This window comes from Idiotropiscis lumnitzeri, chromosome 11 (genome assembly GCF_059441095.1).
Source record: "Idiotropiscis lumnitzeri isolate Australia: NSW breed Sydney's pygmy pipehorse chromosome 11, RoL_Ilum_1.0, whole genome shotgun sequence".
NCBI lineage: Eukaryota > Metazoa > Chordata > Actinopteri > Syngnathiformes > Syngnathidae > Idiotropiscis > Idiotropiscis lumnitzeri.
The window spans coordinates 11,009,313-11,014,916 of record NC_142401.1 but is presented as its reverse complement, the minus strand read 5'-3'; the positions used below and the strand labels follow the sequence as shown (position 1 = coordinate 11,014,916).

At 39.6% G+C, this 5,604-nt stretch overlaps 1 non-coding gene across 1 annotated transcript; it reads left to right on the top strand.

Moving 5' to 3' along the window:
* Positions 1-3,799: 3,799 nt before the first annotated feature.
* trnaf-gaa (transfer RNA phenylalanine (anticodon GAA)) lies at positions 3,800-3,872 on the top strand. Its single transcript has one exon. It is a non-coding gene; the product is annotated as a tRNA-Phe (tRNA).
* The last annotated feature ends 1,732 nt before the right edge of the window (positions 3,873-5,604 follow it).

The following is a 5,604-nucleotide window of genomic DNA, read 5'->3' as shown; positions in this document are numbered from 1 at the left end:
GTTGTGTGTCATATTTAATCTTTTTATTCATTAGAAAAGAAACTGCAACGTTGAACAAGATCCATTCCAGGACACTGGCTGACCCCTTTCAATTGTTTAAAATGAATGAGTTTAACATTCTCAACTGTCGTAGTTGAGTCGTTAACTAGTAGTAAAACAGAAAAACAATAAAACGCTCAACTCGAAGACGGTTAACAAAAGTGTAATGTGAAAGTGACTTATCCCTGTCAGTGTCTTCTCTTTGCTCTCCTCATCTATATGATCCCTAAATTTAGAATCTCTGTCCCAGATACTTGTGGTATTTAATGATGACTGTCATGAACCCTCACTAGTCGCTGAGCGTGTACAATTCAGATGCACTTTGTGTTGATTTTTTTTCCCCTTCCGCTGTACCAAAGCAAATCTCTCTTTGAGCTTCTGTCTGTTCACTGATTTCCCGGGATCGTACCATGCATGCCCTTCTTCTCATCCCAAATTTCCTTTTGTGTTTCTCCTCCTGCTTCCCTGGTACACCGTTGTGCATCTGCCTCATCTCTCATCCACATTTGGGCCTTTCAGAATAAAGTGGGGAACAGCTGCAGTGTCTTGGAAGGAAGGAAAGTCACCTTGAGGGATGAAAGAGGAACAAAAAAAACATGAGTGAGCGAGGGAGAGAGATAGAGAGAGAGAGAGAGAGATTACAAAGGGAGGGGCTGCCGCTCGAGCTGGCATCAGAGCATTATATGACTAATCAAGGGACAAGCGCTGCATCACTGCAGATTAGCAGAGTTTGCCATTGCTCTCGGTGCACTGTACTATTGCCTTACATACTTTAGCTGTTCACCTTATAACAATGTTGTTTCTGGAATACATGAGAATAGGCCAGAATAATTATAAAGTGGTATTCCGACACCCCTGATCACCAGTGAAGTGATAACTACCTAATAATAAAAGCACATCGCAGATGTTTTTGACATGAAAATATGATGCTCAAAAATGAAAACTACAGTCCTCCATGCCATATAGAGATTTTTTGTGGTGTCACTGTATAGCAAATTTGTAAACCGTGCATAACTAAAAAAAAAAAAAAGAAAAAAAAAAAAGAAGACATCTGCGTCTACAGTAACATTGTGAACTAATTTAATATAGCCTGAGACTAGCTAGAACGAATTGTAATCCTTTCACAAGAGGTCAGTCAGGGCTGGATACAGCCAGTAACAAAATATGCGTAATAAGCACATTCCTATAAAAGCTGACAGCCTGAGGCACTCAACATACAAAATGACTGACGGTTAGACACTTAACAGCTCGCTGTTATCCTGAGTCAACTCTCCAATATTATTCACGGAGGGTCATTCTACAGGCAAAGTCACAGATGCTTAAAAGCGTATGTTTGGATGGCGACCTCAAGTGAACAAAAATAATACCGGAACCTCACGTGTATATTTTGTATTGGTTTTATGCACAAAGCTTTAAAACTTCCATTTTAAATGATCAAATTAATCGGATCACTACGGATTTCCGCCTTCCGGGGTGTTCCGGGAGGTAATCCACCGATATATAAGGGACTACTGTACTCAAAATTAAAGCAGCAATGAACAGGCCTCCACACCTTTTTCATGGTGGTTGCCTGAAATGATCAACAAACTTGGCCCAAGGTCTGCTTACATTAAATGGCTCATCTGTCCATAATAACATTTCCAACAGGGGGCTCATTTAGACAAATTCCCTAGTAGAACTTTGTCGCCGGACAAACACTGTAATTTGGCCAAAATTGAAATGGCTGACTTTCTGTAAAATTGTGAGGTCCTTGAGACTTTTTTACCCTGTAATGCTAGACATGTCCATCCCATTTTATGTACAAAGTGGTGTCCAGGGTTGGTTTTGGCTAATGTTCCAGAGAGTGTTTATGGGTGAGTTTATGAGGGGTTGCACTGGGGACCCCCTAAAATACACACATTTTAGGTGTGTTGTTCAGGCCTGCGATTGCGATATGCGATTCAGAAGTATGTATATAGACAGCAGCTGCAATTTCAGGGTTAAATACGCTAAATAAGACGGGACAGGTGGACAGACGGTAACTTGTTCTATTTGAGGTAGGGATTTTACAGTCTTCATAATTAGCAAGAAGTCCAATACAGTAACTAGCAAATATTCAGCCTTGACCTAGTTTGGTTACAGCAGACTCATGCTGTATTCTAATAGCACCTTGTTTAGGTCCTCAAGAGGGTCGACATATTATAACAGCTCCCTCCTACGCTGCTTTTTTTTTTTTTATTGAACATTTTAAATAGACAGTACAACAGTATCACCAGTTCAATAAATAAACTATAAAACAACCAAATAATTAAAATAACAAATTATTTAAAATCAAGTTCACATTAAATAATAATTGTCTCCAAAAGGGGTCCAATGAAAGTCTGCACAGTCTCAAACATTCTACAGTTTTGTTCCGGATTAGCCCACTTTAGTCAAAGAGACCAATTTATTTTAAGTTACCTGTGGAAAGTCCATCTTCTTCCCATTCATGAAGACGAAAGGACCACGGAAAACAGCTTTTCCCCCTCTTTCTCTTGCTTTCTGAACCAAAGGCCAAAGCTTTTCTCTTGCAGCTTTATTCTCTGGGGGCAAAGCTTCGGTGATCCTCAGCTTGTTGTCAAGAAGAAACTTGGAACCTCTCGCCTCCTTCCAAACAGCATCCCGGTGTCGTCGCAAAGCAAACAGGACTATAGTTGAGCGAGTTGAGCCGTCTGGACGTCTCTGTCCAATGCGGTGAACGATGTCAATCCCCTCCTTCAAGCAACCTCGGGTGGATGGTGCAGTTCCCTCCAGGATGGTGATAACTTTGGACCTGATATTCTCGTTGTCTTCTTCCTTTATTCCATGAATCTTCAATGACCAGCGACGGCTGTAGCGATGGCTCTCTGCAATACTTGCTTTCAGGAGTTTATTTTCAGCCTGGAGTTTCTTAATTTCCTTCTCCATTTGTACTCCTTTTTCTTTTTGTTGTCTAACATCTAACGTTAGTTGTTGGACTGTCGCAGTTAGTTTTGCAACCTCTTGTGAAGTGGCCTCCGTTGTTTTCTCAATGGTTGAAATTTTCTGAAAAGTCTCATCGTGTTTAGCAGATAGAGCCTGAATTGCCGCTAGTATACCACCTTCATCTTCACTTTGCTTTGCTCTTTTCGGTGCCGGTTTCTTTGGAGTACCGTTCTGGGGCAATTTAAAGCTTGAAAGTTCCATATTTCCATCAACTTCTTCCATTATTACTGCGGCAGTTGTGTCGTCGCTAGAGACATGACTGAGGGCTCCGCTGTCGACAAGTTATTGCTTTTCTTCCCTTTCCCATCCAAAAAATCGTGTCTCACTTCAAAATACAGGGTTGGATGCGTGAAAGCTTAAAAAAAATCAACTTGTACTTCCATAACTTGGTGTTAATCACAAAACCCCTTGACTATCTGAACATACGTTCTCGCTCACATGTCCGCCATCTTGGCTCCTGTGGACCGGGTCCTTCCCTCCTACGCTGCACTGCAGCCAACATTAGATGTGATTACGTTGCACAGTGTCACCGAAACGGCTTGACATGACTGAGTGAGCTCCTCTAGCGCCTCCCTGTGTTAAAAAATTAGAACAACGTCACCCGGCCAGTGGCAGAAACCCACGACGCGAAGCATAAAGTGGTGGAAAGACGAAAAGAATTTCGACGTACCGCTATGGTAAGATTGTTATTCCTCGTTTATACTACGATCTATTCTTTTGGAGTTATATTGACAAATGAATAAGTGAACTGATTTGTTATTTTGAGTAAAGCAGGCGTGCCGAAATAGCTCAGTTGGGAGAGCGTTAGACTGAAGATCTAAAGGTCCCTGGTTCGATCCCGGGTTTCGGCATTCCGGGACCAAACATCCTTTTTCAGTCTGTCGGTAAAGGCACAAACGAAGCGGTGCGTAATATAGAAATAGTTGATACGTTGGTATGTTGTACGCGCAACAGACGTGCTTAATAATATGTTAACTGTTAATTTTAATAATAGTTTGCTTTTTACATATTTGGTATTTTTAATAGACATGGGTAAAAAAAATACCTTTTTTTATTAATTGATTGATTTCATTTATTGAACAGATAAACAGATAACAGAAATTAATTTAGTCGGAAGTAAATATTTAAAAAGGGAAAACAAACGAATATCATAATGTTCAAAAGAGAGTGGGAAGAAGTAAGGAACTTTTAGTACTACCCCCTGTTCTTTGTGTATTTTGAGTTGTTTCAAATGAATGCAACAGATCATTTACATAATACCTCCCAAGAAAAGAAAAGGAAAAAGACAACATATAAACCTACTCATATATCTACAATTGCACTTAAACTTGTGCGTACCTATGCCTACATACATGCAGTACTACGTAAGTACATACTCAGGCACATTTATATTTCGTTTTACTCTCATACTCAGAATTAATATTTTATTTACATTACACGTATTCTAACAAGTGACAGAAATTACAGGTCTGGGCAATTTACTTTCTTAGTCGTGCCTAAATAATTGTCATCTCCAGGGGGCGACCTTGTCCAATAACCAGGGATGAGTCTCCCTCCGCGTAAACAAGCAGTTCACGTAAGGGCAGGATGTTTACCTTCAAGTAAGTTTGAAATAAATATTAGAAAATTTAAACACAAATTTAAGTTAAGTTTCTCAAATTGTATTTGACGCACGTTACTACGAGTCAAGGACTTAGTGTTAATCACTCACCTCATGGAAACATGCTTTAATACGTATTTTTCCCAGACACTCGTCGACGAATATACACACATTTTACTTTAGAAAAATCCCAACGCTCACAAAGACAAACAACAACGTCACACGAAGCATGAATACTGAAATGACGATGAGATAGTTTCATTTTACTGAGAAACTGGCGTACTGTCTGTGAAATTCAGGCCTGCTTGGTTGAATTTGTGTGTAGTATTGTTGAAGACTTTCATCTTAAATGGGCCCAATGCATTTCTTAGGCATATGTTCTCTATTTGTGGGCCGGCTCCCTGCAAATACTGTACTGTGGTCGACTGTATCTATTTTAGGAATAAAACCCCTCTTTTTTTATGAACATTTTTGCCTGCGACACTATTTTATTTTAATGTTTGTATAGTAGATGTTTTTAGGTAGTACTGGATATAAAATGTTTGAGAACCACTGCTTTATGCAATAAAGTAGGGACTTTGATTTAACATATCTGCTGTAATTGGTGTGATAGCGATACGTGCTTGGATAATGGTTATCTCACTTCAAGCTGTATCTAAACTGTCCACAGAGAATTCAGTCTTTGGCACGTTCAGAGTTTTGGGCACAATTTGACAAACAAGCTCTCTTTTATTGCACAATCACTCTGATGCAACATTTGACATATGGCATAGCTGCATCGTGATAAAAACAAAGCAATTTCTTGTAGCACTGGAATACATTCACATGATGTGTATACCTAAACATGACAGTGTGCTATTGTTGTGCACAATTTAAAATTTCCGCCTTGGTACATTTTTTATTATTAATTGACAATTTTAAAAGTGCTCTCCAGCAGTGATTCCCAACCACTGTGCCACGGGATATATGTGTCAAATTCAGCA